Source organism: Eulemur rufifrons, chromosome 7 (assembly GCF_041146395.1).
Source record: "Eulemur rufifrons isolate Redbay chromosome 7, OSU_ERuf_1, whole genome shotgun sequence".
Lineage (NCBI taxonomy): Eukaryota > Metazoa > Chordata > Mammalia > Primates > Lemuridae > Eulemur > Eulemur rufifrons.
The window spans coordinates 136,579,742-136,601,799 of record NC_090989.1 but is presented as its reverse complement, the minus strand read 5'-3'; the positions used below and the strand labels follow the sequence as shown (position 1 = coordinate 136,601,799).

Here is a 22,058-nt window from a genome sequence, read left to right as displayed (position 1 = left end):
TCCTCCTGGGCCCACATCCTCCTCACTTTCAGGCCCTATTTCAAATGCTCCTTCTTCAATGGAGCCTCTCATAATCCTCCTGGCTAGGAGTACTCCCTCCCTCCTCTTAACCCCCAGGGCAATGTATCTATATTCTTTTATTTATACTTTATATATAAAATGCAAATGTGCTACTTTCCCTGTTAACAAACATTAAGATGCAATGAAAAGTGTGCAAGATTTGGAAATAGGACTGGGTTAGAACCCCAGTTCTCACCCTGAACTAGCTGTGTGATGCTGGGCTAGTTATTAAACCTCTTTAGCTTTTTACACGTCTATAAAACGGGATGATTATCACCTATCTCACAGAGCTGTTGCTTGAAATTAAATAATGCACACAAAATTATCTAGCCTGAGATAATATACCCTCTACAGTTATTTGTTTCTCTACCCTTTGCCTTAAGGGGATAATTTTATTCTTTCATCTTTGTCAGCCCCTTCCCTCTCCCACAGGACTTATCAAGGTAAGTCACAAAATGTGGCAGGTATAGTGATGTGGAGGGTATTGAAAATGAAGTATAGGCTTGTGTGGAGGATGGAGTAAGGCAATATATGTTCGGTGCTTAGGTCAGAATTGGAACATGGTGTGAGTTGTAGAAATGTCTGTTAAATAAAAAAATCTTGTGAGTTAATGAAGGACTCCTTGCCTCCATGAAGCACTCCAGTTATAAATTATCAAGATCCTCCTCCTTCTACATTAAACTCCTTCCCACCTTCCCCATATAAAAATTTCAAGGGGAAAATACATAAGGTAGAGTGTTTAGAAAATCACGTTAGTGCTAAGAGACTGCTATGGTCTGGATGTTGGTCCCCTCCAAACCTGAGGTTGAAATTTGATCCCCAATGTTGGAGGTGGGGGTTTAGTGGGAGGTGTTTGGGTCATGGGGGTGGATCCCTCCTGAACAGATCAATGGACTCCCTCAGGGTATGTGAGTTCCCAGTCTAATAGTTCCTGTAGTAGCTGGTTATAAAGATATCTGCACCTGAATGTTTATAGCAGCACAATTACAATTGCGAAGATGTGGAAACAACCCAAGTGCCCATCAATACATGAGTGGATTAATAAAATGTGGTATATGTATACCATGGAGTACTACTCAGCTATAAGAAACAATGGTGACAGAGCACCTCTTGTATTTTCCTAGGAAGAGTTGGAACCCATTCTACTAAGTGAAGTATCCCAAGAATGGAAAAGTAAGCACCACATGTACTCACCATCAAATTGGTTTCACTGATCATCACCTAAGAGCACATTTAGGAACAACATTGATTGGGTGTTGGGCAGATGTGGGTGGGGGAGGGGATGGGTGTATACATACATAATGAGTGCGATGCGCACTGTCTAAGGGATGGACACGTTTGAAGCTCTGACTCTGCGGGAGGCGGGGGCAGCAAGGGCAATATACATAACCTAAACTTTTGTACCCCCACAATATACTGAAATAAGAATTCAAAAAAAAAAAAGAAATGTCTAAACCAGAATGATTGTGTAAAATTTAGGACTGTTATTTGTAAGGGACAAAAAATAAAATTAGATTTGTGTATCCAAAAAAAAAAAAAAAAAAAAAAAAAAAAAGAACCTGGCACCTCCCTTCTCTCTCTCTTGCTTCCTTTCTCACCACGTGATCTCTGCACATGCCAGCTCCCCTTTGGCCAGATGCCCAATCTTGAATCTTCCAGTCATCAGAATCATGAGCCAAATAAACCTTTTATTCTTTATAAAATTATCTAGCCTCAGGTAATCCTTCATAGTAACACAAAACAGACTAAGACAGAGACTCTTTCTCCCTTTAGGTAACACATATTGAGAACTCACAAAGTGTCAAGCACCATGCTAATAACTTTATAAATAGTGTCTCATTTAATCCTCACCTGAACCCTATGAGGTGCTCTCTTGACTATTCTGTTTTACAGATGCAGAAACTGAGGCACAGAAAGGCTAAGTAACCTGCCCATGGATGCACAACTAGTACGGTGCAGAGCTAGGTTTGGAAACTAGGTTTCTGAGTAACCCTTTGTTCACTCATTATTGATTTATTGCAGAACTTTCTGTGATGACAGAAATGTTCTGTGCTAATATAAAAATCACTAAACACATATGTCTGTTGAGCTCTTGAAATGAAGCTACTGTGACTGAGGAACCAAATTTTAAATTTTATTTAATTTTAATTGAAATTTAAATAAGCCATATGTGTCCAGTGGCTACCATATTGGACAGTGCAGGGTCAAAATCTCAGAGTCGATTTCAAGTAGGCCCCTAGTTTTGCTGTTGGAGATCACAGGATTTGCCCTACACATGAAGTCAGGGAAGAATCTTTAGCGCAGGGAGCAGGGCAGTGCTAACAACAGAACACAACAGCATGGGCTCTGGAGCAAGAGATGCTCATGTTTGAAGTCTAGGTCCTATTGTTCATTGGCTGGGCCCACAGCACATTAATTAACTTCCTTGTGCATCTGATCTCTTTTCTGTTAAGGAGTTATAATAACGCCACTTCTAGGGTCAACGTGATCACCAAGTAACATCATATGAGATAGAGTGCTTAGCATACACCTGGTGCAATTCAAGGTGAAGCTGTAGACACATAACTCATGAGAATTCCTTTCTCTCTGCTTGGTGAGAGTGCAGCAGAAGAGAGGAGAGAAGCCAATAATATGGAGAGTGGGAGGAGGTGTTTTCCACCTGTGTTCCAGCATGCATACATATATCACAGAGTGAGCATGAGATAAGAGACAAAGCTGTTTTCTCATGCCAACAGGCTCTCGAGCTTGGTGAATGATTCCAGTGTTTATTTGCGAGATTCCCCTAATACCCTGACTTTAGTACCCAACTACCCCTGCATCTCCAAACCACGGAAGGGTTTAAGGTTATTGCCCCAAACCAAGTTCCTAACACAGTCTACTGTTATGATTACTTTTATAATTGAGTAGCAACCCTCATTATCTCAGCCACCTTTTATATGTATAGGGTGTCCCAAAAGTCACCATACATAGAGAAAGTGGGAAATTGTAACTAAATGGACCTTTATTTACAAAATATCCATCACAAAATTTTTCCTTTGATGCAAAGGGGACCAGCCACTGAGTTCCACCCTCCTACCCCCCGCCCAATTCCTCCCACCCCTGCTGTGGAAAAATTGTCTTCCATGAAACTTAGGAAGGGGGAGGCGGTGCTGAAAGCAGGAGGTGAGTGGTGGGGGAGCAAGCAAAGCTTCATCTGTATTTACAGCCACTCCCCATCACTTGCATCACCGCCTGAGCTCCACCCTCCCCCACATTGTCTTCCATGAAACCTGTCCGTGGTGCCAAAAAGGCAGGGGACCACTGCTGCAAATAAATCACACCCCTCCTGGACCTGCTGGCGCCCAGTTAGGCTCAGCCAGGAGCGGGTGCCAGAGTGTGTCTAGAGGCAAGAGAACAGGGCTCGGTATTTGTTTCCTATTCATCAGCATGGCCCAAGCAATACTTTCTCCCTGGAAGTAGAAAATGGTTCTAATAAGAGTAAGTGATTCCACTTTGCAGTTTCTCTCAATCCCCAGCATCAGTTCTATCGTACCTCCTGCAGAGACACCAGCACAGCCAGCCTTCCAGTACCCTTTCCTAAAGCAGCTGGGTTTTCTACCTCTGCAGGACCCAGACCCTTCATTCAACCTTTGAAGTTTTAATTATACTAATTTCTTACCTAAGAAGCTGCTTAGGGAAGCTTAGGTATAGCTGCTTGCCACAGTTTACTACTTGGAACCTCAGTATCCATTTGTACCTCTTGGGTCATCCAATACCTGGTTACAATTCTGTATATTAATTCTTTCTGTTAAAGTAACTAATGTAGCTTCTGTCTCCTAACTAGACCAAGCCTGATATACCTTTCCTTCCCTCTTCCATAGACACTCTTTGGTACTGAGTACATAAAAATGCATGAAAGCATCACAGTATTGCCCTATGTTCATTCCCAGACAAAAGCTGTCAATAAATTATCAACATACCCTGACATTTCTGTTCTAGATCTTCTCTACTTCACATCTAAAGACAGGATAGGAACAAAAGGAAAAGAGCACATCAGAGAGTATGATTTGATATATTGAAGAGTGACCAGCCCCTGAGCTGCACTCCCAGGGAGCTCAATCCTGGAAACAAACATTTGCCAGGGCAGCTGAAAGGTAAAACACACGGACATTTCCACTAACAAAGATGGACATGTACGAGTCCTTGCAGAGGGCATTTGCTGAAGGTAGGGTACAGGCCTTCTGGAGGAATATGTCAACAACTAACCACTGTCAGATGAACAAGAGCCCTTTGTCTTGCTTCAGCCTTTAACAGTCTTAATTTCTCCATCTTCCAACTCCCCAGAGAAGATACATACACACAATATAATGCAAGAGGAGGCTATATTATATCAGATTCACTTCAGAGGTACTGATCACAAACATCCCCGTGTCCCTGGCCCCAGTGCTGTCAGTCTCATCCTTTATAAACACAGTGGGAGACCTAGGATAAAACCTCCAGTGCTTGCCGGCCACCTCTCCAACCTAGGTGAGTGGAAGAAAGGACATGATGACTCATGGCATCCCAATAACAACCAGCTCTCATTCTTCTGAAATGATTCCTGTGATGCACCAGGACTTTGTGCCACAGATAAAGTGACTGTTCTCCACCATCCACAGTGTGGTTAACTCATCCACTATCCTCAATATGATTTGCAGCTGAGATATGTCTAGTGGATCACGAAGCATCCTAACTCGGGCAGACATCACAATCTGGATCCTCACACCACAAACTGCCCTCCGTCTTCAGTCTGGTAGCCGGACCTTCCTCCCTGTGCCACTTGAGCCATATGCTTTTGAGAAACCAGCATACGGAATTCTGTTGACTCTGGCTTGAAGGTCACCACCACTGCTTTTGCATCTTCATAAACAGTGGTTTTCTCAATGTTCAAAATCCCTCTCTCCTCTCCTTTCCAAACCACTGCTCTCATTAATAGCTGTAAGTGTAGCAGAGAATATCGGTACTTCACTACAACCCTCAGGTCTTACCAAGGCCAAACTCTACCATTAACTGCATCTCTTTGCATAAGGGTTTTTTCCACCCTCCTCCCCGCCTGCAGCTACTCTGTCTGGGCATGGCAGTCCAAGAATATCTATCTGGGTATTAACTCATCTTGAAAGGAATCCTCAACCAGTGACTGACAGGAGGCCAAGGCATAATTTTGAGCAAATGTTCTAAACTGTTTCCCAGAATTTTTCCATAGGCTTGAGCTCCAGCTGTCCATAGTCATAGCTGGCTCAATAACATACCCTTTATTGGCTGCCTTCCCTTCCCTCTCCTCTTGTTTCCTGTACTTTCCCAATAAATTACACGCTCTCAAATCCTTGTCTCAGGGTCACTTCTGGGGGACTAAAACTAAGACAATAGAAAGCTATGTTTTTCTAACCCTCATCACTTCAGAAATGCTTTAACTTTATGTACATATAGATATATGTATACATAAATATGTATTTCTAGGCTATGCCAATTGAATTTATATATATATATATATATATATATATCCAGCTGACATTTAAGTTTTCATATATTTTGCTGCGTGCTGGTTCTGTTTCTCCTGAAAGTCGAGAGATGCCAAAAGGCCAGTAGTGCATCACCCCCTTCTTCTATAATTTTCCACAATGCCTGGTGTGATGCTCTGCAGAGTGAATATTCATTCATTCACAGTTGATAGACAAGAGGACACAGAGGTCCGGTCTGTTTGCCCCATGGGCTTGTCAAGGGTGAGAAAGCTCCTAAGAGAAACATACTATGACGTTGTTTTCAGCCCTTTGAAGGATGAGCCCGGAAGCCCAGAATGGAAGCCGGCACTGAGACAGGGCCTGAGTCACATGGCACATGCTACATACCCCAGGCCAGGAGGGTGTGAAATGCTACATAATCAGATATGTTCTCTTAGCCTGTTTCTGGGTAAGAGCCCAGTCGGAGGTAAACTGAGCTACATGAGCTAGACAGTCCAATGTGGGGCCCATCACCAGGAGATCTTTCCTGAAAATCTTGAGCCTTTGCTACAAATCAGTAGTCATCTGACTTATTAAGCATCTCACCGTGCATCACAGAACAGGGTGCTGATAGGTGAGGGCCAAAAACAGGTAAAGAGGAGGTCCTACCTTGACTCATCTTATACTCCAACAGTGAAAGGTTCTTGGGACATTTAAAAGGGGCAGATGATGAGGAATACTAATACTGCTAGCTACAAACTTGTCTTTGCTTGGGGCTCTCATTGCTCTCCTGGGCCAGGAGGCCTTTCTGCTTGCCTATTTCCCTTCCTAACTGCATAAAGCCTGGTTTATCGGACATTCTAGACCTGGAATCTTTATTAACTAGCTCCCCAAGGACACAAAGATTCTAAAGGACCTTCTGAATCAAAGAAAGGTGAAATGACAATCAGTGTTATTTCAGAGCTGAGTATTTTGTTGCATTATTTCTAAGCCTTTTACAACTGACAATCCAGATAAGGTATTGATTAACCAGATCACTCTACAACCTCAACTTGGCTGCTAACAGAGTTTACAGCAATATAGTTTTAGCCCTTCCCAGTTGAGCCTAGTGCCTCAAGAGCAAATGGCCACCAAACACCATAATGCACTCAGTACCTCACAGAAACCTTGTGCAACCTCAGGTTCTGGGGCGGCCTGCCCACAGAACGCAGCCTTCCGCAAGCCATGGGATTTTAAAAGAGCACTTCCAAGGCTTTGTCTGAGGAAAGCACACCGACATATGGCTCTGTGTAAATCCTGCTGACTGAGGAAACTTTAGATTCTATAGAAGCTTTCTAAAAATAATTCTAATTTGAATAGAAAGTCCAGTCCTTTACAGAGCCCAGACTGTTTTGTTCCCCCTGTCACATGGGAACTTGAAGAGGCCACAACAATGACAAGCAGACAGAGCAATGCGTAATTCATCCAGAAATGAATTGCAAACTGAATTACAAACAGCTGTCACAATGGCCAGGATAAAAGCCAGAATGAAGAAGGGCATGGAAGAGAAGCATAATGACAACCAGAGATCTCTACGCACCAACTATGTGGCTCACATAACACATCCTCATACTCTTCCTCTAACTTCTGCCTCCATTCATACAGAAATGCTTCATCTGACAGTCAAATTTACTTAGAAAATAATCATTTACATAAGATATGTTGAAAATAGACAAAACAGCCAGAGCAATCAAGTCTCCAAATGAAATACTAGACGATCTGGTCAATTCAGAAGGGGTTTGCCATTATTTAGGGGAAAAATTCACTGCTAAATTTTCTCAAATATACATGAGAAATACAATACCAATGGAATGTTTAATTACAGTCACCTTCAAAGCTACGTGTCTACTGAAAGAGAACTGTGGCAAAAGGGAAAAAGGAAACACATTCCATTAGGCTAATTCACTCTCTGAGTTGCATGCATGCATGAGTGCCATTACAGCAGGAAAATGATATCTCATGTTGCTAACAATATTGCTCACGCATAAGGAAGACTTCAGTACATTCTTAAGAGTCACGATAAAAATATTCCATACTATCCCAAATTGTACTGAAGTTTTCATGGAACTTATCATTGGCTATTTACTCTGTAGCAAGTTATAATATTAAACATCACTCCTTGGCATTCCCATAAATGTCTCAAGTAACTGAATATTGAAGAGTACCTTACATGAAGTCACTTCTAAATCTGCCCAGTCTCCACTCCAAAGGCAGCTTAACATCCTTCCACTTTAGTTTTATATCACTTCTTTTCCTTCACTCACAAAATGCATTTGTCCTTGTCTAATGACAACTGGAACGACAGTTTTGTCTAAATGACTTCTAGCATTCCTATCTCCTCCTAGCTCTATATTTGAAGAAGGAGGCCTCTCAATAATTTCTTAAATGTAAGATTTTATTTAATATGCAGCTTATGGGTGCCAATACTGCAAGGATTTTGCCAGATCATCACAATGAGGAATGGGGTCCTAGGAAGCCTGTGTGGTTGGCCCACAGGACAAGGCACAGAACAGACCTAAGAGTTTTCTGTCTCCTAAGCTTGATCCCATCCCCCTGGGCCCTTTGCATACTGCTGCTCACAGAAAATGGAGAGGGCCAGGGCAGTGGAGGCTGGGGGGATATATTTGTCTTTCCTAGCAATGATGAGAGTAGAACTGGTTGTGACTTGGCTGGGAGAGGCACCTAGGAAATAAGAGAGAATTCTGCTTATTACTAAGAGATTTCTCTGTTATATAATGGCTGCTTATCTAGCTAACTTTAGACAATCTGGCCTTTCATTGCCTCATCTGTAAAATGGGATCGCCAAATGTCTCGACTGCATTGAACATCTCGCATTCAGACACGATGCTCATCCAACTGCTCCAATCAACTGGGGCTGTTAATGAGAAAGCCTCCTTTGTTGTAGCCAAAGGAAGGTTAGTAAGGTCAGCTCCCAAAATGAGTTCAAGTGAAGTTTTTGCATCCAAGTCTATACTGGTAAATTTCCAATCTAGCAATTGTCCCAAAGCTGTGACCCAGAGGAACCAAGTTCCCAGGCAAGAAATGAATATAAACAGAGTTCACATTTTGTCTGTGTGTGGCCTACCCAGATGCAAACAGATTACTCAACCAGGGCAAACACATGAGGTGCCAGCATCAAACCTGAACAGTGGCAGGGCCAATTATGACTTGGCTTGCCTTACTGAATTTGAAATGTCACTTACACTGGAGAAATGTTCTGTCTGTAAAAGCTTTGTGAAAGAGAAATCGTACCACTGGGCCTTTCATTCCTGTAGATGTCATGAGAAAGAAGCCAAGTAGAATGACCAACTTGCTGTGCTGTGCTGCAAACCTTAAAATTCCTTGATTTTGGAGAAATAGAAATCTTTAATGCAAACCAGAAATCATATGAACACAAAAGCCCCGCAGGTAACCCAGACAAATGAAGAGGGCTGAGGGGCACCGTGTGTAACTGGAGAGCGTGTGATTCGGTCCCAGTGGTCACTTGCCATGAGGCTATTAGGGCCCAGGGATGCCCTGGGCCCTGGATCTTCCTATTTTTTCATAAGAAGCCAAAAATCTAGATCATTTATGGGAATCTTCCTAACATGAAAATGTTGGCAACTACATAGCTTTTTAATTACTGTTCAGGCAAATAAGACAGAATTGGGCCTCTGTGTTGCCAAATTCCTAGGTTTCTTCTATAGATACAATTATAGACATGGAAAATGTCAGATTTCAATGGTTTCAATGTAAGCAGAGTATAGTGCAGAGTATCAGCCTGGGAGTCAGGAAACCTGTACATTTGCCCTGGATCTGCCATACTTTTATGGGAGAAGGTGGACAGATCATTTGCCTTCCTGGAGTCTTCACTTTTTCCCTTCTAAAACAGAGACAGATCTTAAGGCTGCTGAGAGGATTACATGAAAGTAGACTATGCTACATCAAAAGCACTTGGTGTGCTGCCTGGTGTATTACACCATGGTCTACTTGTGTTTTTGTCTCCTCAACTAAAAATTTGGGATAATAATGATTTTACCTCAAAGAAGCTGTTATTTCAATTAAGTGGGATAATCCAAACAAAGTGTTAGCATGGTGCCCGACAGAACGTAAGTGCTCAGTAAGCATTTAGCATTATTATTTATAACCAAGAAACAAATGTTTAATCCTAAATTTTACAGACACAGACAGAGATTCAGAAAGTTTATTCCAGGCTCTGTGAGTGTGTAGTAAAGGCAAAATCAAGAAATAAGTTTCCTGACTCCTGACCTGCAAATTTTCCATGAAGTTCTACTAAACTCTTGGCTTATGAAGTTCTCTTATACTGTATTGGTTTCATCAATATATTCAATATTAATTAATAAGCTGGTATCATTTTGGTTGTGAAAGTCTGATGAGGTTGATATGACTGTGTCTTAACTTACTGATAAAATGGGAAGAAAAACACTATCAGATTTTCTTTATTACATAAAGTCCAAAGGAAAGTTTATATTCTTCAAGGAGCTCCAAAGGATTAACTAATTTTAGTTTTTTAAAAAACCTACTGTATAAAATGACCTGCATTCTGATTCATTATATAAAATTAGAATTTTGTTTTCTTTCCTGTGACAGTCCTGAAACTAACATCCCTCATGATCACAAGTAATATGTTTGTGTCTGCAGAAAGAGAGTGTTATCCTATTTAGGTAGACAAACAAAGTTATCCCAAGCCACTGTTTAGGTAAACAGGGCTTATGTATGTCAACACTGTCAAGGTAAAACACTCAGGAGTCCAACATTATCTTCTATGAAAGCAAAACTGCATAATATGTTTGGAATACAAAGTAAAGGGCAGTATTGTAAAGATTTAACAAAACTGAAAATTCCCTTAAATATAGGCCTAAAAATAGGGCCCTGTTCGTTAAAATTTGCTCATCGATTACTATCTCTCATTCATCTGCACTCCACATCCCTCCTTCTCTTCTATTCTCCACATCTTGTCTCCCTTTAGGACCCAATGCTCTAAAATGTCCCCTTCTTCTCTCAAGTTCCTATCCAGGCTCCATGACCACCATACTGAGATCATTCTATTCAAAAAGTCTATATAAAACATGTACAGCATCACTATTTCATCACCTCCAGAGTAGGCTTTTGGAAGCCCCATAGAGAGTCTTCATTCTTCTCTCAGAGAGTTATCTCATTCCATCTTCTGTCTCGTGTTTTCTAAGTTTTCCCATTTGTTTAACCACTCAATATCAACTAGGATTGACTCAATCCATTCATTCAACAAATGAAAATTTCAGTTGACCATTTTTACCTCCATCTAGGTAGGTCCTTAGCTACCACTTGACACTGCAGAAATAACAACAGTAATAAACTGTAAAGTCTTCAAGACTTGCCTCAAATCACCTTCTCTATCTACTTACCCCTGATTCTATCAGAGTTAATTTCCCTTTGACGATATGCTTTGCTCACCACAGTTTATTTTTTATTTTTTTATTTTTCAAATTTGACTTTTTATTATGACAATTCAAACACTTCAAAGGTAAAAAAGAATAGTAAGGTGAACTTTCGTATACCTGTCATCCAAATTTAACACTTGTTAACTCATGGCCAATCCTGTTTTATCTCTAACCTCCCCCCCATCCATGGATTATTTTGAAGCAGATCCCACATATTTTATATGTAAATACTAAGTATGTATGCCTAAAAGATAAGAATTTTTATTTTTATTAGATATAAATAAATATTATACAGTTTATTTTTTACTAGTGTTAAGTATGTATTCCTTTACTTCCTTGACTTCATTTTAAACTCCTTGAGGGAAGAGAACGAGTATTATTGGCATTTGGAAACATTTCCCCTAACAAACACCTAATAGAATGCCCTGCATTTAGTAGGCGTTAAATCGAATTATGGCTCAAATTTATGTCTGGTCATCATTTTAAAATACTTTAATCTCTTAAAATTCTTCTCAGTACTCTCATGGGAGAAAGTGGAGATGAATTCATCACTATGCCTGGCCAAGTGAAAAGCCCAAATTGGGCTTTCCTTACCCTTCTAGTTTGTTGCACAACTGGAATATGAAGCTGGTTAGAAATCACATCCATCCAGGTTGGCAGATATATCAAAGATTCTATTGAAGATATTAACATATGAACTGGTTAGAGTGGGATTTATGCATTTCCATCATAGGTAATAGAGATGAAAAGGAACCTGTCAAATCACAGGGCCTATTTGTCTGCCCAAGGAGAGTGTTAAATTAGAATGATTATTGATATATGTTCTGTAGAGCTTTAAAGACTTCATTATTCCTTGGGAATCTGACAAGAGGCAAAGAGCACAATAGACTCCTCTTATCCACAGTTTACTTGCTGTGGTTTCAGTTACCCACTATCAACCATGGTCTAAAAGTGGGTGAGTACAGAACAGTAAGATATTTTGAAAGAGAGAAATACTGATCATATTCATATAACTTTTCATTACAGTATGTTATAATTATTCTATTTTATTATTAGTTATTGCTGTTAATCTCTTACTGTACCTAACTTATAAATTAAACTTTATCATACATATATATGTATAGGGGAAAATAGCATATACGGTACAGGATTTGGTACTATCCACAGTTTCAGGCATCCATTGGGGGCCTTGGATGCAGATAAGGGGGGACTACTGTATGTCCATTTTTGCAGGTAAAGCAGAGAGTAACTCAGTGAATAGTCCCATATTCTGCAGAGATTGAAGTTCTATCCCCTGAGCTTAGACGATGGAACGTTGAGGCCACAGATTTCAGGATAAAGATTCTTTGGCAGGTTTATATGTTCCTAATCAGAGTATGAGAGTTAATTACAATGACGTTTACTGTCATTTTATAGGCATGACTTTACATAATGAGGCTATTTATTTCTTCCTAAATGCTATGGTTACAATTCAGATATTCGGTTGCAAGCTGAGCAATAGTGGCTTAACAATGGCTTCGTGGGCTAAAACAGAGATATAAATAGCACAATCATTTCACTTAGGTAAGGTTTTTCTCATAAAATAGAACTGTTTGTTAAAACAATTACCGTTTTTTTTATATGTACCTAAACAATAGCCAGAGCAATAGCAAAAGAAATTCAAAAAGGTAGGTACAATGATGTGCCACATTCACAAATCTTTCACTGTCATCAGTCACTACATGATCTAAGCATGATCATAAATACAAACCTAATTAGGCCTTATAATAGCCTAAGTTTCTTGCGTGTGTGTGTGTGTGTGTGTGTGTGTGTGTGTGTTGGATGGGACTTTACTCAAAGCCATGTATTCAGCTTTATGACCGTCTAAACTCCACGTGGACTTTCTTCATATTTAGGTTTTCACTTTCTCTAACATCCACACCAACAGAAAAATGCACGTCTTCTGTCTGCCTGATTATTTAGCACAGAACATTCCCTCTTTCCAAGTTACCTGATTACATTTCTTTTTATGGCTTTTGCAAAAAGAAGAAAACAAGTAGTCTAGAGATATGACAAATTTTGTGAAACCCCTCATGTCTAATTTCTAATTTGGAAAGTGGTTCTACAACATTAAGAAGTGGCTGTGTGCACTGCCCCCTAAGGGTTATTCTACAACCCTCCACAGCTGCTGCCCTGATTAGCTCACTCACACACAGTTCACAAATGCTACGCTATTTTAAAAGGACTTAGAGTTACTTAAATATCAACCTATTTCAGACCTTCTTCCTTTAAAAACATGCAGATAAGATGTTCTCTTGACACACTTACACCACAAACACAGACATACAATTTAAGTGCCCAAAGGAACTGCACTATATTAGATGCTTTGACATGTGTTTTTACCTGGGAGCTTATAATAGGCAATACTGACTCAGACAAACATGAAGTAGGCATTTGGCAACCACTACCTAAATCATTAAACTGTGAAGGGACAATGAAAAGTCTCCCCCATATATGACAACCCAAGGGTTTTTGAGATGATGAACAAAGATAGGTATAAAACTAAGAAAAGCAGACCAATAACTAGTGATACCCATGGTCCAGTAGGCTCAGCATGCTGGGAGACCATAAATTCTTTGCTTATCAGACCAAAGCAAATAGAACCATGACATCATGGCTTGAGAAATTTAAAAGAAAGGTGGCTCGAATGAGGCAGGAGATTCTTAAAAGGGGGAAATTCTGAAAATATCAAAGAGATGCAAATCAACATAACAGGAATAGACTTTTTAAATATAATACCAACCAAGTGGCTGCACAGGCAGATCTCTGATAAGTTTATATTTTCAAAGTGTGTGCACAAAGAAAAAAAATGCCTAATGTGAAGGATGCATACAAAGTGTCAGGAAGGCTAAAGCAAAGAAAGAATCAAAGATTTTTGAGAAAAATATGAAGAAATATAAGTGTCTTTTCCTTGCATGAGCCCTTTTCTTAAAGCTCAATCCAAAAAGAAAAACAAAGGTAGAGATTGTTCAGCTAATTGTATTAATACTACAACTAATGTTCATAGCAGAAAAGCAGAACTCTTTTGTTATCATTTTCTCTTATCACGGTTTTCAAATAAAAAGAGTAAAGCTTAACAAAGAGAATATTTATTTACTAGATATTTATTTACTAACTGATTATTTTACTTCTTTACTAAGTAATTCCTAAGTGCCAGGGTGCTAGCATTTGAAAAAAACTTTGGTGAATAAGGTAAACATGGTCTTTGCCCTCATGGAACTTGAATTCTAGTGAAATTAAAACTGAAAGGAAACCTGCCAGCTCCCTTAATACAATCACACACAGATCCTCCAAGGTTAGCAAAGAAGTTATCTATCATTCCTTTGGCAACCTTGAAGTGCTAAAGATTCATTTTATTAATGGACCTGTCAGATTTCTTTACGATGTCTAGAGATGATGAGGAAATAGTAATAGAGCACTTGACTGATTGAGTTTGAAACTCCAGAGCCAAATAAATCAGAGTCTCAAATACTGAAAAACTTTATGGGGTAACTGTAAAACATATAGTGAATCTCATTCTTTAAAAAATTTTATAAGAATTTCAAAAAAGTATTAAATGCTTTTGTAAAACAATTCCAACAATACAGAGAGAATACAGAAAACAAATATATGACATCACAATAATGCTGCAACTGAGGTCCTTGTGCACATGTTTTAATGCACTGGTGTGTCGGAGCCTGCTCTTACAGACTTGGTGTGGCCAACTGTGTGCATCTCTTTCTAACTCTGTGTTTAGTGATGGCACACTACTAACTTGAACCTGGGAGTATTTACAGCGTGGAAAGTACCAAGTGTTACAAACTAGATTTCTTTCTTTCCTTCCTTCATTCCTTTCTCCCTCCTTCCCTCCTCCTCTCCTTACCCTCCTCCCTCCCATTCTGGAGAGACAGTGTTTAAACATCTACCAGTACATCAGTATCTTAATGTAATATGTTGTGACTTCTGAAGAATTCTATTTCCAAAAGGGTTTTCTGGGTGTGTATATTTTTTATTTTCATAGATACTACCAGATTATTTTTCCATAATGTAAAAATTTATGTGACTATAAACATATGAATGTGTGTGCATTTATGTGTGTATATAAATATATGTGTGCATATATATAAATATAAATATGGACTCACATAACTGAGTCCTCACTAGTCATATGATGAATGCTACATCTGCTTTTAATTTCAGCCAATCTGAAGAGTGAAAAATTGTATCCCATCATTGTTTTAATTTGTGCTAACCAGATTGCAAATGAGGTGGGGGATGTTTTCATACATTATCAGCAATTTGCATTCCTCTTCTGTGAGTTGTCTGTTCATATACTTTGCTCTTTTTAAGTAGTTTACTTTTTCATATCATTTAGTCTGACCATGAGCTACATGAACTTTTGTTCTCTCTTGTGTTACCAATATTTTTCCCTAGTCTATTTCTGGTCTTTAGACTTTGTGTTTGGTTTCTTTGGTCAAACACTTTTTGCTGACAAAGTGTTTATCTTTTCCTTTGTGGTTCCTGGTTTCCATGTTTTACTTAAGCAGTTCTCCTTTTATCCAAGGCTTCAAGGAAAGTCATATGAATAAGTAGGGAAGAGCTTGGGCTCCGCACACAAACAGCTTCAGTCTGAATCCTTGCTCTGTGACTCTGAATGTCAGTTGCTCTAAGTCTCAGTTTTCCCATCTATAAATTGGGCAAAAAAATAGTACCAAATTTACAGGGCTATTCTGATGAGTAAATATTTAACCATACATTGTGAAATTTTCTGTTCATTATACTACCTCCCCTCTCTGGAAATGTCCATTCTGGATAAGTTTTCATTTGGTTATATTAGTTCACCAAATATTTTCACTGATATAGTATAAGATCTGAAGCTTTACATGTCTTTTTCTATGACTGATGGGTGAAATGTCAGACAGCATTCCTGGCTGCTCCCACTCCCCTCAGTAGTCCCTAGACACCCCATTGTTCTAGCTTCAGTGGTTACAGGCTAGTGCTTGTCTGATTCTCTTTCCCTGCTAAGAAATATATTCTTTCTCTCTGGAAGCTTAGAAAATTTCTTTGTCTTTGTCCTTCCAGGATTTCACTAGGAAATATGGATTGTACATATATCTACCTATGTATACTCCTGTGTATGTTCACCCTCACATATACACGCACATATATGCACACCCCCACTACGTATAGTTCCAGTGTATACACACCAACATTCAATAGATATATCTATATGTGAATTTATATAATTATATGCATGTGAAAATATGTGTGTACATATATACATATGTGTATGACTAGATACATATGTGTGTATATACATATAAACATATGCATATACATATATACACACATACACTTTTTATCTTCAGGAAATCTGCATGGACCTGAAATATTTCAAACAGAAAAATATGTGTATGTAAAATAAGTATAGATATATGTATGTGTGTATAGATATATGTATGTGTGCATGTATATATATACATATGTGTGTACCATATACATATGCACACCCCAATTTTTTTCTTCAGGAAACCTTCCTGGATGTTGAAATTCTTCACACAGAAATCTCAAGTCTTTATCTCAAAGAATTTTCTTTTGGTTTTTGTTTATTTGTTGTTATTGTTGCTCCTCCATCTGCTTTGTTTTTCTCCTGAACATTTTTTTAATTGCAAGTTAAGTGTCCTGGAACTATCTTCTGTCTCATAATTTTTACTCAATATTTTTGTTCCTCTGTATTTTTGCTCCTTGGTATTTTTGCTCTGTGTTGTGAGATAATCCTTATACTTGACCTTCTAGGAATCTAATTTAGTTTTCAGAAGAGCCTATTTTCCTTTCAAATTATTCGCTGAATTTTAAAATTTGCAAAGCATTTTTAAAATTATTTTTAGAATAGTGGGGATTCTAATTACGTCTCCTGAAAAAAATCATCTTACTTTTTTGGTAAAGTTTTGATGTGTCAATTCCATTGCTTCTATGTCAACAGAAAAACCTTTTCAACTGGTTCATGTGCTGTTTACATATATTTTAGTTCTCTCTCTTTTCATGCACATAATGGCATTATACTTCCTGCCTGTGTGAAGTTAAGCAGGACTTACTTTTGCCATTAAAATGTGAGAAATGTGTTGCAAGTAACTTCAGGACAGAAGCTTTAAGAGCCAGTCCATACTTCACAACACTCTCTTCTGTCACAGCAACCACCACTGTTCCAGTTAGTGGCTTCTCTGTCATCCTGATCCTTGTAGTAAGGAGATAATGCCAAGGAGAAGAGTGGTACAGCCAACCTTCAGTGACCATGGAGACTGGGTGAGAATTAATCTTAAACTACTTAGTTTTAGGGGTCATTTGTTATTGCAGAAAAGTCTAGTATATCCTGACTGATACAGTGTGTTTAGTCTTCCTCTCTCAGATGAAAGTTTGCTTTTCTAGTCACTGTGGAGTACTCCTGCAGTGACTTGCAGAGATTAAGCTATTGGATTTTTTCATGCAATGGGAAACCACAGGTGAATAGAAGAGGTGTTTCTTATATTGTTAGGCCAGGTATGAATAAGCTGGTTCTTCTGCTAGATGAGAATGGGTCCTTTCTAATCTCACGTTTCTTGTAGTACAAGTAGCATTCCTCTTTTACACGTCAACACCGGCAGGCATTCACCTTACCCATATAGTAAAAGATGAGTTTAAATTGAGTCAGCAGGATTGGGAACCTTCCAAAGAGCAAAAAACAGCAGGTAGGGAGATGGAGGCTCCTCACAAAATCTCAAAAGTCATCATCTTGACCTATCCCAATAGTTAAGGTAAAGCAAGTCGTCTTCTCTGTTGCTTGTGCCTTGATTCTTGTCCAATACCTTTGAGAAGGAAGCTCTGTACCTGCTTTCTTCCTCGAAATCTCCAGAGAATGGGGACTCACAGACACACTGTGGAGGTTACTCTAGTCTTCCTTCTCTGGTTGCTGTGATGCTCCAGAAAAGGAGCTAAGAGGGGTAGGTGGATGAAGTGAGTGATTGGGTAGTCATCTGCACAGACTCTCCCTGAAGATTTAAGGAGAATAGGAAAGATGCCAGGTGACCAGAGAAAAATAAATGTTCTGGTTTTCAAAAGAAATGGATAGTGACCAATGCGGAAAGAACACAGACTCCAGAAGTTGGTGAGCTTGCTATCAAGCCTTGATTAAATTTTAATATGCATATTAAATAAATTGTGGATGCCTAAAAAGAAGAAATTATTACCAAAATTAACAGTGGTTTGCCTAGATAGGATTGCCAAACCTGAGCAATTCAGAGAAGTACCACAGACACAAATAAGCTCAGTGCAAGATTTTACTGTTTTAAGATATCCTTTTAAAGAAGAGAGAGAATGATGAGTAGTGAGATGGATTAATAGCTGGTTAAAAAAATATTTTCAAACAGTATTTATTAATGACTTTAAGTCAATATGGTAGAAAATCTATATGAGTTGTGGAAAGTTTTTATCCTTTTCAATGACATATATAAATATCAGGTATGATAGGAGAAATTTGGCTTAACAGAAGCTCATATAAATAAGACCCAGGAACTTTAGTTAGCAACAAGGTCAAAATATTACACAAATGATGTGAATGCCAAACAGCATAGGAAATCTTAGGCTATATTATAAAAATGTACAGAGTCCAATAGGTAAGCAAGGTGAGACAGCGTCAAAGTAATAGAGTTTTATATTGACAAGTCCATGTGATGCCTTTGTGCTAATAAGAAAATGGAAGCCCTTCCTCTGCAAAGACACAAGGGCACGTAGCTGCAGGGTAGAAGTCAGCCTCCCTTTGCCTCCTTTTTCAGGAACTTTCACAGAGCATGCAATCGGTACAATGTATGGCAGCCTTGATAACAAAACCCTATACTCTGCATTGCTCAGACCTCAGCTGGAAGATTTAGCTCTGAACTGGGTATTTCTTGTTAAGAGAGACTCTCAGAGTAGGATACTTTCAAAGATGAACAGAATAGCAATTAGTTTGAAAAGTAAGTCATACGAGAGAGGATTTAAAAACCTGGTAAAGCCAAGGCTTGATAAGAAAAAACTCAGGAGACCATGAGAGCAGACTTCAACTATTTGAAAGGAAGGGGATTTAGATTTATGCTAGCTAGATCCAGAAGGTCGAATGAGGACTAGCAGGTGGACTCACAATGCTTTGTTTGTACTCAAGAAATATGTCAAAGCAAATTTGTAACAAGACATGTTTTAAGTTAAAGGGGTATTTTTCCACAAGTATGTCAATTCAAAAATGGGCTGGCTTCTTCTGAAAAAAGTTCCTTATAAGTAAAAAATTAGTTCTACAGGTCAAGAATTTTACTGAAGAGCCCTGATTGAGCAAAGGTTGAAGCAGCAGAACTTTGCCAAGATCCCATACAATTTCACAGCATGCAGTGTTTGACTATGCACATACCAAAAGTTATGAGAGATACAAATATAAATCAGATGCATTTTTTCTCTTGAAGTAGTTTGTTGTCTATCACCGGACACATATATGGTATATAACCATGATGCTAAACTTTAAACAATTATTTCACAAACACCATCAGTATACAGAATCAAACCAAACAATAGACACCACCTATTTCATTTTTATTCTCACCTGTGAGAGTTGGACCTTGAACCATCCAATAAATGCTACACATATTAATTCTCTTGTCTTTAAATATTTAACCCCACTAGTAATACTAAGAACATATTTATTCACAAGATTCCACTAAAATTTATTTCACTCCAAGGTATCAGAAAACAGACCTGAACACAGTGCCCTCTGCACTATGAACTCTCATTCACATTTCAATGTTATTTAAGCCAGAATTATCATTCATGCTTCCTAAGGATCCCATAAATCTGGTTTGCCCGGAAGGGCCCTGGCTTGTGTCATTATGTATAGCATAATGACTGATATCTCTCCCTTCACTCTCAAAAGTGTCCAGTTTGGACAATAAATTATATGGCTGCCCTGATACTACCCTTCCTTCTAAATGCCCCATCCTCCACTTTGTAGAATATAAAGAAAGCAGCACAAAAAGCACTAAGTGAATAGTTCAGAATTGAACAAAATATTTTACTTTACTGGTAATCACAAACATTACTTACATGCCTTTGATACAAAGCAAATTAAAACAGTTACCCAAACAAAATACAAAGTTCCATGTAAGTATGGTGGAGAGAAAAAAAAATTCTAACCAAAGACAAGAGAAAACCTCTCTGAGAGAATTTTCTTAGAACAGAAATGGGTTAAAATTTCAGTAAGTGGAAAGAGCATTTCAACCAGCACATGGAAATATTTTTATACTCATGTTTATTCATTCATTCATTTATTCACTGAAGAAATAAGAATATAAGTCAAATTGGTTCAAGGAACACTATATTATGTAGGTAATAAAATAGGGAACTAGAAATACCGGGTTAGTCAGATATTCCTGTATCAATGTTCCTTTTTTTTTGTTGTTAACAACAGAAATTGAAATGGAAAGAAAACAAGAGTAAATAGGTTTTCCAAAGTACTTTCCATATTATTGTTAGCAAATGTGATGCCGCATAACCATCTGAAATAGTAATGGTTTGTCCCTCAGTGGCTTTCTGCATTCAAGTTATTTTTTTCCTCTTTCTCCTACCTAGGGACTTATGATTTAACAGGCTGTAATAGGCAAGATAAAGCCATTCATCATGCAGGCTTAATGTGGGAAAGTAAATTTAACTTGGTGAGCTTGATATATAAATATTGGACTTTTTGGGAACACACAGAGCATATTTACTTGAGTGTAAAATCCAGGCTATATACTATGTCCAACAGATTGCTCAGGTCTGAGGTATAGTGGGGGTAGGGTCTTTCAGTGCTTTTGGTTGTGGAGACTGCTGAGACTACCACGGGGGTGGGTGAAAGGAGTTATATATTTTCTAGCTTCCCCAGACCTTATACTTTTGAGGACACTGTAATACATTTTATCTCAGTATTTATGTTTATATCTATATTCCATGAATAATGGGAATTAACATCCATCCAGTCACCTGGAAATTCCAGTGTTGGTCTTCTCTTAGTGGATTTTTTTTTTTTTTCACATTGATGCTTAGAATGTCCCTGATGACAACAGGACAAATGGAGATGTTATTTTATGAGTTTTAATGCCATGTCTAGACAGCTTGTTCATAGGCCACCAACCATATCAGATGCCAAAAAGAATTTGGGTGGGAGCAGTGGGGGCTGCCACCAGAGGGGCCTGATGGAGGCTGTGTCTCACAGAGAAAATACAAGTATTGCCAGGCTGATCAAAGTGCAATGACTTCACTTTTACTCATTTTTATCTAGTGATTTCAGCATTCTTTAGATAAACCTGAGATTCAGGATGAGAAATTTGGAAATGTAGCTACATAATACATGTCCATTTAAAGCTTTAGTATTAAGAGCTATGCTTAAAGCTCTCAGTGGATATTTTCTGTTCTTATAAATATCCTGGGATGACATTTTTTAAAATAGTAAAATATTTTAAAATATTTAAGACAAAATTGGCAGCTGTGTACAGGAATAACACAACTTTCATTAGAGGTGATGGTTTAAGTTAACAATGATATACAAAGGCTTTCCCAAAGTCAAACCAGAAACCACCTCAACGCCAGTCTCAGATAGCATTAACTTACAGCAGTTCCCAACCTATTTGGCACCAGGGACCAGTTTCATGGAAGACAATTTTCCCTCAGGGCAGGGTTGGTGGGTGGAGCTGGTAATGTGAGTGATGGGGAGCAGCAGTAAATGCAGAGGAAGCTTTGCTCCCTCTCTCCCTGGCTGTTCACCTCCTGCTGTGCAGCCCCTCCCGTTTCTAAGTTTCACGGAGGACAATTTTTCCATGGACCGGGGTGGGAGGGGCAAGTGGGGGAGGTGGCAGAGCTCTGTGTCCCAGTCCCTAACAGGCCACAAACCGGTACCAGTCCACAGCCCAGGGGTTGGGGACTGCAGACTTAAGTTAAACACAAAGAATATTGAGAAACCAAGTTACCAAGGAAAGTTATGTCATATCTCTCTTTTCTAAACATCTTTAAAACACGGATGCTGTTATTAGAGATG

General features: G+C 38.8%; 1 protein-coding gene across 1 annotated transcript in view; it reads right to left on the bottom strand.

The window, feature by feature from the left end:
* Positions 1–22,058, bottom strand: part of LOC138385805 (uncharacterized) — a 160,418-nt gene that overhangs the window by 2,396 nt on the left and 135,964 nt on the right. The window lies entirely within an intron of this gene.